The sequence below is a fragment of the Marmota marmota genome, unplaced genomic scaffold (assembly GCF_001458135.2).
Source record: "Marmota marmota marmota unplaced genomic scaffold, marMar, whole genome shotgun sequence".
NCBI lineage: Eukaryota > Metazoa > Chordata > Mammalia > Rodentia > Sciuridae > Marmota > Marmota marmota.
The window spans coordinates 6,516,991-6,530,052 of NW_026000240.1; the positions used below are offsets into that span (position 1 = coordinate 6,516,991).

Sequence of the window (13,062 nt, forward strand, 5' to 3'; positions counted from 1 at the left end):
AAGAAGGAATTGGGAAGGGGTATATATTCCCCAAAGATAAACTTAAAATAACCCTTTTTACTCTAAACTTTTTAAATTTGGATTCATCAGGACTTAGTGCTGCGGAAAGGCATATGTGTCCAAAAAATGTACATAAGCCCAAGGTACTTTGGAAGGATATTCTAACAGGACAATGGAAAGGTCCTGACCCAGTAATTGTCTGGAGTCGGGGGTCTGTTTGTGTGTTTCCACAGGGAGAACAGCAGCCGATTTGGATTCCAGAGAGATTAACCAAGGTCCTGACCCAGTGATTGTCTGGAGTCGGGGGTCTGTTTATGTGTTTCCACAGGGAGAACAGCAGCCGATTTGGATTCCAGAAAGATTAACTAAAGCGATTTCTACAGACCAAAAAGAAGATGATTTGGCTCAAATCCATAACAACTGATATCCAAAACTCCAGTTTGGCTATTCTTACATCTGCAACAGAACCAGGATGCTTTTTTCAATATCTATTTTATTATTGCCCTTTGCCATATCATGAAGTTCTATTTTGTTTTTTGAGCTCATACAGACCTAGGTTAATGTTTTGCTGATCAGTTCTATTTTTTGACTATAGAGTTTTTAAACATTGCAATGGAGATTTCACCTGTAAAAAGTTATAAGGCCTTTACTATAATGTTATGTGTTGTATGTATTATATTATGTGTGCACACTTGTGTTTTGTGTTATATGTTTGAATGTATGTATGTCCATATATCATATATGATGAGCGCTCATGATAAAATGGATCCAAAATTTTTTTTTTCACGTGATTTATATGGTTTAATTTAAATTGGGTAAACAACTGTTGAGGATTGTTTTAATATGTAAACAAAAAAGAAGGTTAACAGATCTGTTTGTTTACTTTCACCTTTCCTTTTCATTATATTTAATAATTCTCTTAAAGACAATGTAAATTGTTAAGAAAATTGTTTTCTTTTAGTGCCTTCTGTAATGTTACATAATTTTTTCTTTAGCCATTATTGCCAGAATTCCTATCTTCATCCCAGTGCCGGTGAAGACAAAGATAAAACCAATCTACAGCTTCTGCAATAGCCATCACTGAACTGCTTGCAGAACTTGCCTGGACACATTGTGAGCTCACCTGTATGCATTGTGAACTATCTGTTGGTGCAGCGACTTGTGGTAGTGTTGGGGTATTTTTGCTGATGATGTCATCGGTGGTACAATTTTTCCAAAAGGAGCCGTCAATTAGCTTAGTGTATCCTCTTCCCTTCTGCTTGTGATGGTCGTTCAGCTAAAATTTGGGGGCCAACAGAGGTGAGGCAAAGAAGCTCACCCCCCCGCTGGTACAAAGGCCTATCCACAGGTGTGGCTGTATGCTGTACAGGTAGCCAATGACAGGTAAGATCCAATTGCAATGGTACCAACCTAAGACAGGAGGCTGACACCTTGAGGTCAGCTCATCCGTTGACGGGTAAGGACCATATGTAGTATTGGACAACCTAAGGCAGGCACGGTCCCTAAGCCTCGTGCTTGTTGTTTAAACAGAGAGGGGGAGATGTTGAGAGCCACAGCCGAAGGGGCCCCAGCAAACTTCCAGCTGATTGGCTCACAGAGGCCCCAGCAAACTTCCAGCTAATTGGCTCACCGTGGCCCCAACAAACTTCCAGCTGCCAGCTGATTGGCTCCTCTGCGGTAATGCTCATTGGGCTGTTTCCCCTCCCTTTCAGACCACGGAGCTGCTCATTGGGGGACTCTTTTGGCTCCGCCCACGTGACCCAGCCAATCGGCCTCAAGAGCAGGAGGAGTGGGGGGTTGAGAGGCTTGTGAGAAGCTGGTGGTGGCAGTTGGGCTCTGAGGGAATTCCTGAAAAGCTCGTGTGGTGCATTGTGTGTGTTCTAAAAATAAAGATCATTTCTGCTTGATAAATGGCTCGTGAATTGTGCCCAGCCAGACTGCAGCAAAAATGTCCTCTCCCTGACTAAGTAAACAAGATTGTATCAACGTCCATAATGGTAATGTGCCAACTGGCAAAGTTCCTGGGCTTTTTTTTTTAATCTTTTTTAAATCTTCCCCATGATGGTTCCATTGTGATATGTTTAACAACTCCTCCTTAAGAAGCCATGGGCTACATTTTTGTATCATATCAACATATGCCCTAACTGTTCTTGGTTTTACTGGGGTGCCTCCTTCCTCTAGCAATTTACATAATACTCTTTTGGTTTGTTTTTTAGTAATTTCTGATCCTATATTTCTGGTACAAAGATAACGCAACCCAACAAGATAGCATAAAACAAAACCGAAAGAAAATGAGACAAAAACGGAACAAAAATTCATTGTTTTGATTTTTCTATCTTGACATGTGCATCCTAGATCTATCTCTATCTCTTCCTCAGGGGCGAATAACTTTTCTCCCATCCTATTTATTTCTAGGGACAGGCAGCTTCAAACAAAAATGAAACAAAACGAAAGAAGAATCTTTAAATGGTTACCCATCCTCTCGTCCTGCCCTCAGGGGCAACAGTTTACTTTATCACTTACCCTCAGGTGTTCCCTGTATGGGCCACCATATGCTGTAGTCCATCTGGGCTGCCTAAGTCCGGCTGGGCAAAATAACGGAGAGGTGACAAGCAACTTGAAGGTTGAAGCAGGAACTACTTTATTGTGAGTGATCTCAGCAGGAACTGAGAACTCAAAGTAGCAGGCACCCAAGGTAGCAGGAGCCGCTTCTCTGCCAGACCGCAGAGGTACATATACCCAACTAATTACACACAGCTTAACTTAATTGACATCATCTAGACACAGCAGTCAGTCAATAAGGAATCCTCATCATCTTAATGGCTCGCTGGTGTTGGCTCACAAACCACTCCTCCTAGCATACTGCCAGGCACCATCTTAACTTGGTTGTGGTCCTCATCACTTCACCCTGGCAGAATGACAAGAAATCATCTTGGGCCCAAAAATCCTATGCCAATACAAATCAGAGTCTGTTGATGCTGAGGAGGGAACTCCTACCCATGACCAACACGGATAGAGACACAGAAGTTGGGCTGCCCCTGGGTAGAATAATAGGAACTCTGAGAAACCCTATTTCCAAGCACAAGTAGAAGAGACCAGACCCAAGATTTAGGCTGGATCAGGACAGCAGAACACCCCCTGTCCCAACAACTAGCCTAGCACAAAGTAATAAGCAATATCAGTTTATCCCTAGGGTAGGAGAAAGTACATGGAGAGAGATGTCTGTGGTAACAGGCATACAGAAATGGGTGAAAGTAGGGAGTGGGATAAGAACACAGAAAGCCAAGCTTCCCAGACCCCACCTTGAGCACAAAGTAACAGCAGGTAAAAACGAAATGAATTTGACATATATGGTTATTATGGTTTAGCTATAAGGAGTCCCCCATAAACTCATGTGGGAGAGGATGTAAGAAAGTTTAGAGATGAAATGATTGGGTTATAAAAGGTTTAACCTAATCAATGTATTAATCTGATAGGTTAACCTGATGGGTAACTAACTGTACACAGATAAGGTGTGGCTGGAGGAGGAGGGTCCCTAGGGGTATGTCTTTGGAGTTTATATTTTGTCCTTGTTGAGCAGAACTCCTTCTCTGCTTCCTGGTGCCATGTTGCTAGCTGCTTTTCTCCACCACACTCTCCTGTCATGATATTCTGCCTCACCTCACACCTCAAAGAATGGAGCTTGTGGTGGTGGACTTAGAACTCTCAAATCATGAGCCCCAAAATAACTTTTCCTCCTCTAAATTTGTTCTTTTCAGGTCTTTTGCTTGCAGCAGCAAAAAGCTGACTAAAACAATGGTGTACTACATATAAAACCCAGCTAAATTGATTAATTAGACTTAAACCACCTGCAATACTGCAGTGGAATTGTGAAGATATCTCCCTGGAGTTAACAGGCTCCAAAGTTAAAAGCACTATCCTCAACAAAAATTCTCTCTTCAGATACCAGCCAGAGGTTTGGGGATCTAATTGGCAAGTAATTTGGGAATTGCACAACATTTTCAGGTTTAATAATTCACTAACAGAAGTTGAGAAACACTATACTTATGATTGCTATTTTATTAAGGATAGATTATCAGATCCAGTCATAAACCATATATAACAAAATGAAATTAGACCCCTCTCTCTCACCCTGCATAAAATTCAACTCTTACGTAGATCAAGGACCTAGGCATTAGACCAGAGACCTTGCATCTACTAGAAGAAAAAGTAGGCCCAAATATCCATCATGTCAGCTTAGAAATTAAATTCCTCAATAAGACTCCTGAAGTGCAAGAAGTAAAATCAAGACTCAATAAACATATCAAACTAAAAAGTTTCTTCACAGCAAAGTAAACAATCAAGAACATGAAGAGAGAGCCTTCAGAATGGGAGAAAATCATTGCCACCTGCACCTCAGATAGAGCACTAATCTCTAGGATATACAAAGAATTTAAAAAACACCAAAGCAACAAATAACCCAGTCAATAAATGGACAAAGTAACTGAACAGGCACTTCACAGAAGAAATAATGAGTGGTCAACAAATATATGAAAAAAATGTTCAACATTACTAGCAATTAGAGAAATGGAAATTAAAACTATACTGAGATTCTATCTCACTCAGTCAGAATGGCAGTTATCGAGAATACAAGTAAAAATAAATATCAGAGAGGATGTTAGGGGAAAGGTATGCTCATACATTGCTGGTGGGACTGCAAATTGGTGCAACCATTCTGTAAAGCAGTATGGAGATTCCTCAAAAAACTTGGAATGGAACCACTATTTGACCTAGCTATCCCACTCCTCAGCATATACCCAAAAGACTTAAAATCAGCATACTTTTCAGTGACATAGCCTCATCATAGCAGCTCAATTCACAATAAATATACTATGGACCAACTTATGTGCCCTTCAGTAGATGCATAAAGAAAATGTGGTACATACACACAATGGAATATTACTCAGCCATAAAGAAGAATGAAATTATGGCATTTGCTGGCAAATGGATGGAACTGGAGAATATCATACTAAGTGAAATAAGCCAGTCCCAAAAATCCAAAGGCTTTTGGAGTGGGGAGGAAAAGAGGAGGATGGGAATGGGAAAGACAGTAGAATGAATCAGACATAACTTCTCTATGTTCATGTATGAATACAAACCAGTATAACTCCTCATTATATCTAACCACAAGAGTGGGAAGTTATATTCCATGTATGTATGATATGTCAAAATACATTCTACTGTCATCTATAACTAAAAAGAACAAATTTAAAAATTATTAATGTCCTGAAGGAAAGTGTACAAAACAGACTATTTTACAGGCAACTGCTTTGGGGGCTTTGTTTCTAGATTGAATGTTGGTGTTCTCTTGAAATTCATGAGTTGGGGCCTTTGGGAAATGATCACGTTATGAAGTCACAGCCTTTATAAATGGAATTAATTGCTCTTACAAAAGAGACACCAGAGTGCTCCCTTGTCTCTTTAACCACATGAGGATGCAGTGAGAAGACAATATCTATGAACCAGGAAGTTGTCCCTGATACCAGATCAGTGCCTTGGGCTTGGACTCCCTAGCCTCAATGGAGAAATAAATTTTGTTGTTTATAACCCATGTAGATTGTGGTATTTGTTATAGCATCCCATACTAAAATAGACTTCCAAAGGACAGGTATTTGCTTTTCCAGGGAACCTGACAAGGCCTTATGAAGACAAAGAGGAGCAAAGCCAAGGTTGGAAATCAAGTGGTTCCATGGCAGAGTGTGTTAATTAGCTTTTCATCACTAAACAAATATCTTAGATAAACTTATAAAGGGGAAAGGTTTATTTCAGCTCACTTTTTTTAAGTTTCAGATCATGGTGTGTTGGCCTCATTGCTTCTGGGCCTGCTGGGAGAAAGCACATTATGGGGAGATGTTACAGAGCAAAGTCACTCATCTCATGGAACTCAAAAAAGAAGAAAAGGAAGTGGAGAGGTTGTCCCACTTTCCTCTTCAAGGCATAACCCCAATGACCTGAAGACTTCCCACCAGACCCTACCTCCTGATGTTTCTGCAACTTCCTTTAAAACATGGGCCTTTGAGGGACATTCCAGATCCAAGATGTAACACACTACTATTGACACTAAGAGCCCAACTGCACTTCAAATTAGGGAATGGTCACTCTCTAAGGAACACATAAATGATCGCAGAATTTTGTAATTTCAGACTAATATAAAAACACGTAGCATAAAATTGTACATGCCATTTTATGACCTGCTCTTTGTATATCAGCTCACTCATATCAAGTTTCTTAGTCAGACTGTGCACATGCTGCTCCATATGCCTTTACTCTTCTTTACACTCTTATTTTCTCAGGATTAACTCCTATTGTCTTTTATCATCTCAATCTCAGAGTCTTTGGTTAAATTTCATTATATATTATTTACAATCATTCAGTGCTCCTTGAAAAAAGCTCAGCTCTTTAACTTTTCCATCCCATCTTCCTCCATTCCCCAGAGTCTACTGTAATTCTGAGTGACCTGTGCTCACTAAAGAATAAAAGACAGGGCCATAAGAAGACCTAACAGACATATTTTTCTATTCTCTTCTCCTGTGAGGAAGTTTCATTCTTTTAAAACTGAAAGATCGATTCTGAAGCTAAATGTGGAATCAAGTAAGTAAACAGAAAGGTAATGTTTGTGTAAGGGAGGCGTTAATAAACATGTAATGGCTTTGTTTTCTAGGTAGAAGAAAGTTCATCTTTTGGGAATGTGAGGAGTAGATAAGGGGTTGAAGATTGACAAGGATGTCAAAATTTCAATTAACTGCTGTGAGAAGTGGGAGAGGAATAGAAGACACACCAAGGATTTGGCAGTGTCCTGAGGATATGAAGTGAAGTTGGGATGTTAGTGGTCATGACACTGATGCTACTGATGGTACTGACATGGTCTGATGTCCCAGTAGCATTCTGTACCCCAAAGGAGGTTGAACCCATCCAGGACAGGACTTTGCTAGGTCCATACAATCAGGAATTTGAGAATATAATGTATTAATAGAAGTGCTCCAGTGTTCTGACATTGAGTAACTATTTCAAATTCTGGTTCTGTCCCTCACTTTATGACCCTGTGCAAATTACTTAACCTTTTGAAGTTTTATTGTATCATGTCTAAAATGAGAATAATCATGTATACTTTACTGAGTGTCTTGCCTCTATATTATTCTGGGACCTGGAGATACAGCTGAGATCAAAAAAGAGACAAAAATCCATTTTCTTGGAACTAATCATCTAGTGAGGAGAAAGTAAGATTAATAAAATAGATAGTATATTAGATAAAATGCTTGGAGGAAAAAAAGCAGCCCCCCCCCCAAAAAAAAAGTTATATCACTATAGTGGACTACAATTTTAAGATGGGTGGCCAAGGAAAGGACTTAGTGGACTGATGTTTGAAACTCAAAGGGATGAGGGTGCATATAAAATGAGCTAAATATCTGGTACACAGTAAAATTCAATAGATTCAAACTAATATTATTCTGACTGTGAACAAAGTGCCTAAAATGACAGATCAGTGGGAGCTGGCTGGTCTCCCTAACCGTTTTACTGAGGAACCTAAAACAGAGCCTGAGTGACTCCGGTCTCTGGCTGGAGCTCTTCATTAATTCACACTCCAGAGTCTGAACCCTCAAATACCACTGTTTGTTTAAAGAACTGCTGAAGCGCCACTTACTAAGAGGCACCTTCATACTATTCACTATTCTTCACTTCTCACACGTATGCCCTTAGAGATGTCGCCAATCTTCTTTCATATTAACGCCAGGTCCTGGTTGCCGTTTGTCTTTGGGTATGTATGTCACTTCTCTAGTTCTTATTTTTCATTGCAAAGTGAAAAGGTCATACTAGAAGACCAACTTTCCGACTTTATTATTTTACGACTCCAGCAAAACCCATATCCCCACTCCATTTTCCTTGTTCATTCAACAACCTGACTGCAGCTGGTAACCTCAGTCCAAATTCTCCAAAGAAACCTAAGCCTTAGTCTGGTCAGTAACACCCAACACGGCGGAGGAACGAGAGGCCACCGGAACATTCACCACACACAGGCAACGCCTGACCTTTCTGGAAAGCCCTCCCTCTCTGCCTTTCCGGCCTTCCCCCATCTTCTTCCGGGACACGCGCTCGCCTTTGATCCCGCCCCTCCCCCAGCCCTTAAAGTCTATTAGCTGTTTCTTTGGGGAAGCGGAGGAGTTTCCGAGCGTTGATTGGCTACTGTCATTGTTGACGGGTTTAGTTACAAACAAGGCGTTCCTGGTCTCCCTGGTAACGCTCTGACGATAGCTCTGATTGGTCGACGTCCTAACCTTATTTTCCGTCCCTTCAGCTAGTGGCTCAGTCCCTGGTGGGGCGCGGCGGAGGTAGGTGTCGGTGGATGGTGTTTCCGAGCTGACGTGGCTTAGATTGGGAGAGGGGCCGCTGGAGTCCCCCATCTCAGTCGCTTCTAGGTGAGTGGGTGACGCTCCCCAACACCTCCCCTCCTCGAGTGCTGTTACGGTCACCTCTGCCACACAGGCCGTGGGGACTTTCGGAGCAGCCACAGTCGAGTCCCTTCCCTGCCCCGCCTCTCCCGGATTCACTCTGGGTCCAGCTCTTCATCCGCCTCCCTTCACCTACCAGGCCTAGTTGTAGGAGCCCTCATTCCTGTGGGCCCCGCCGAGGGTTTTGGCGTCGCTCTGCGCGGCTTCGCAGCACGTACTCGCGGTCTGCCCCTTTCCCAGGACCTTTCTCCTCTGGGAGCGACGGGGAAGGGCTCCCGGATCAGTCCTGTCCTCCGGGCCCTCTCTCCTGAGCGGCCCGCTTTAGTCGGCCTCGGTAACGCAACAACTTATATCGGAGAGAACCTGCCGGGGGCCCTCGCATCCTGGTCCTAAACAAACTTAGTGTCCCGAAGGGGAGGCTGGTCTTAAGGCCGGAGATCAAAGAAACGTTGGAACTCGGCATACAAACGCAACACGGTCGAACGATCCTTCTAATGCTAAAGGGTTGCTAGAGAGATGAGACGAAAGGGATCCCTGTGATTCTATCAATGCTAAAACCCCAGGAATCAGGTGGCAGGCAGTTGGAGGAAAGGGGACTTAAAAGAGAATTTTGGAGGAAAAGAACTTGATTTGGTTGCGTGGACTATGTTTATTGTGGGTAACACACGTAGGAACGCGAGGGTTGACAACTGGTGAATACGTTTCTCTGACTTATTTAAAGAGCTCCAGTTCGTCAATGGGGAGAGAGCACTTTAAAAATGGGACAGAGGTATTTAAAAATCTTGGACAAGCGCTTTCACTTTTGGAGATAGTTGGAAGCTGTCCAAATGTAAAAGGGACCCGTTTACAGTTCTATGCAAGATGGCAGTGGAGAACTTAACAGAATTGCTAGCTGCCTTTCCAGAAGCCATAAATTAATAACAGTGGATAGTCAGAATGACTATGAAGGATCAAATCCAGGAAATACTCTGTTGGAAAAAGAGGAGGATTTAGTCATGAAATAGATACAGTGTTAAAAGAATACTTAAAAATTGCGGGCTGGTGTGTAGCCCAGTGGTAGAGCTCTTGCCATTTTTTTTTTTTTTTTAAAGTTGTCCATGGACCTTTATTTTATTTATTTATATGTGATGCTGAGGATCGAACCCAGTGCCTCACACATACCAGGCCAGCGCTCTACCACTGAGCCACAACTCCAGCCCAAGCTCTTGCCAATTTGAGCATGTGTTTTCCCCCAAATATTGTATACTTCTTTTGGCTAACATGTGACTGCTAATATAAATATATCACGTCTGTTATAAAACATACAAAAATATAAATTTTAAAGAATGATTTTTTTAAAAATGGTAGAACACTCCCAACTCAATTTGAAGATCATATTGGAACTCTGCATACAAACGGAAAACTGTCAGTCCAACGATCCTTCTAATGCTAAAGGGTTGCCAAGAGAGATGAGCCAATGCCTTGTTTTTTCAAGGTTGTTTGCACCTGAGGATCTCCAGAGTGAGGGGAACCTCCATGAGTCCCTTCCTAAAAATAATCATCTTTAGATCTTTTTCTTCTTTTCCTATAACTTTTATTTGATGTTTAAAGCCCCCTGCTCTTTTCCCTCCTTTGGGTTAATGGATTGATTAGGGGATGTTGATATTACATTGTTTATAAAATAAATCATTAATTTCTCTAGGTTAACTACTATTAGGAATAAATTATTTGGAATGGACACATCTCACCAATAGTCATTACATAGTAACTAGTCTATTGTCAAGAACCTTTAAGAAAGTAGAGATTAGGCTCTACCATACTGTTTTTAATTAAGATATTTTAAAATCATTTATGTATACTTCAGTACCAAAGGTTATAATGTAAAACAAACAAACCTGTTTGCCGCAGTCCGGCTGCAGCAAAATAACCAGGGGGGGTGACGAATAACTTGTGTAGATTGATACAGCAGGAATGGAAGCCATTTATTGCAGGACAGGAGTAGTATTTATACATTCCACACAGCTTATCTAATTAGCATAAACTAGATACATCAGTCAACCAATCAGGAATCTCCACACTTAATGGCTTGCTTTTGTTACTTTTCCCCTGGCAAAATGCCAGGTGTTATTTTGACTTGTTTACAAACTCTAACACCTCTTGATTTTCTTCTTCATTCCCCACTAACCAGAACAATTTCTTGATTATCCTTAAGAAATTTTCTGGTCATAGTGAAGCATATATATAATATATACCTCCTTTCATATGTGAACCACAATGCACATTCTATTCTATATCCCTTTTTTTGCCACTTAATACCATATTTAGTTGGAGTATTCCTAATCTGAAAATCAGAAATGATCAAAAATCTGAAACTGTGAGCACTAGGACATGATGCCACAAGTGGAAAACTCTATACCATGCATTTTCATTCCATGCACAAAATTATTAAAAATATTGTGTAAAATTATCTTCAAGCTCTAATTATAAGGTATATATGACAAAAATGAACATTGTGTTTAGACTTGAGTTCTATCCCCAAGATTGAACATTGTGTTTAGACTTGAGATAGACAAGACTTGAGATAGACAAGATATCTAATTATGTATATGCAAATAATCCAAAATTCAAAACCATTCAAAATCTGACACATTTCTGATGTTAGGCATTTTTGGATAAGGGATACTTAACCTGTATTAGACATTTTCAATATGCATAAGTATAAAAATACCTCTATTTCAAATGTGTGTGTGTGTGTGTGTGTGTGTGTGTGTGTATGTGTTGTGTCCTTGTATGATCCTGTCTGTGGTATAAACAATATGGAATTTTGGGGGCCATATTATTATGAATCGTATAACATGCTAAAAAAATCACCTATTATTCTTAAAATTAAAAGGGCTGGGGATGTAGCTCAGTGGTAGAATGTTTGTGTAGCATGCCCAAGGACTTGGGTTTAATTTCCCAGTACTGCAATAATAAATAAAAAGAAGAAGAGAAGAAAAAGAATACACATGGTGCCCTCATGCCATTATCCTTCTTTTTCAGCCTTGGTGAAGAATATTGGGTGCTGAGGTTACTCAAAAAATAGAATGTCTTTTGTGTACCTCTATTAGCCAGTTAGCCAAGAAACTTTGCAGAGCTGTGACTGGGCAAATTAATTTCCTTGTGCTTTAGTTCACTCACTTTAAAATTAGGGACAATGATAGTATCTCCTTATGAGAGTCGTTATAAGAATAAAATGAGTTAAATAATGAGGAAAAATGGGTTATATATGTAAAGCAATTGGAGAAATGCTTGATGAATAGTGCTGTGTATTGATATTGCTATCATTTACTTCTAAATTTGTTTACTAAAAAATAATAACTTTGAATTATGAAAAAAAGTTTTTAGTTTTCTAATTGTCTAATTATAATATTGAGTGTGCTTTTTCTAGCTGCATAGAACTACCTTCTTTACCTTCCTCTTAGCTCTTTATCCTGGTTGAGAATCACTTTGAAAATGACTTCAGGAAAACTACAGAGGTACAACTAAAAATTCATGAAATGAGTCTGAGGAGTGACCTCAATGTAAATCTAACCATTTTCTGTGTTGTTTCTGTGGGAATGTGACTTAAATTCCACAGCAAGTGGCACATAGGCATGTACACACAGGGTCATACGTCCTGTCTTCAGTTATTTTGCTTATTTTTTCAACTTAATTATGTTCTCTGTGGTTGAGGACATGCTTAATATTCCTTTTATTTTTATAGTTCCTACCATAACCTTACACATTAGATAACTATGTTAAAAATAGGAATTGCTGATAAACAGTGAAGGCTTTAGAAAAGTAATGCTTTATTTAATTCTCAGTACCATTGTTGACATATAGTGGCTGAGTTTGTGGAAGGTGCAGCCTACATGGAATTTGAGGGATTGTTTTATTCACCCAAGTGTTTTACAGAAACCTAGCATTGGCATGATATAAAATATATAGTCTATTTACTTTGTAATAAAATTAAATATTTCTCAATAATTATTGCCATTAATATTATTGTTATCCTGTTTTCATGTGAATGTATCCTTTGCATGTAATGATTTTCAGTAGGATGCTAATAAAACACAGCCTCCTAGGAAAGATGAATCAGAATCTCATGTATGGTAGTGGTATAAGGGAGAAAAGAAGAAAATTATAGTTCAGAAAATATTCAGGATCTTTTTTTTAATGTTTATTTTTTAGTTGTAGTTGGACACAATACTTTTTTTTAAAATTTTTTTATTGTTGGTTGTTCAAAACATTACATAGTTCTTGATATATCATATTTCACACTTTGATTCAAGTGGGTTATGAACTCCCATTTTTACCCCGTATACAAATTGCAGAATCACATCAGTTACACATCCATTGATTTACATGTTGCCATACTAGTGTCTGTTGTATTCTGCTGCCTTTCCTATCCTCTACTATCCCCCCTCCCCTCCACTCCCCTCCCCTCTTCTCTCTCTACCCCCTCTACTGTCATTCATTTCTCCCCCTTGTATTATTGTTCCCTTTCCCCTCACTTCCTCTTGTATGTAATTTTGTATAACCCTGAAGGTCTCCTTCCATTTCCATGCAATTTCCC

General features: G+C 39.9%; 1 protein-coding gene across 9 annotated transcripts in view; it reads left to right on the top strand.

Moving 5' to 3' along the window:
• The first annotated feature begins 1,054 nt into the window (after window positions 1-1,054).
• Golgb1 (golgin B1) overlaps window positions 1,055-13,062 on the top strand; it is a 72,899-nt gene continuing 60,891 nt past the window's right edge. For 5 of the 9 annotated variants that reach the window (XM_015486881.2, XM_048793923.1, XM_048793924.1 and 2 more), the window contains exon 1: window positions 8,323-8,453. The gene's annotated coding sequence lies outside the window, so the exon portion shown is untranslated. Of the gene's footprint in view, window positions 1,126-1,414; window positions 1,457-8,322; window positions 8,454-13,062 lie in introns of those variants that run through there. The other 4 variants (XM_048793921.1, XM_048793927.1, XM_048793920.1 and 1 more) reach the window with 3 other exon arrangements.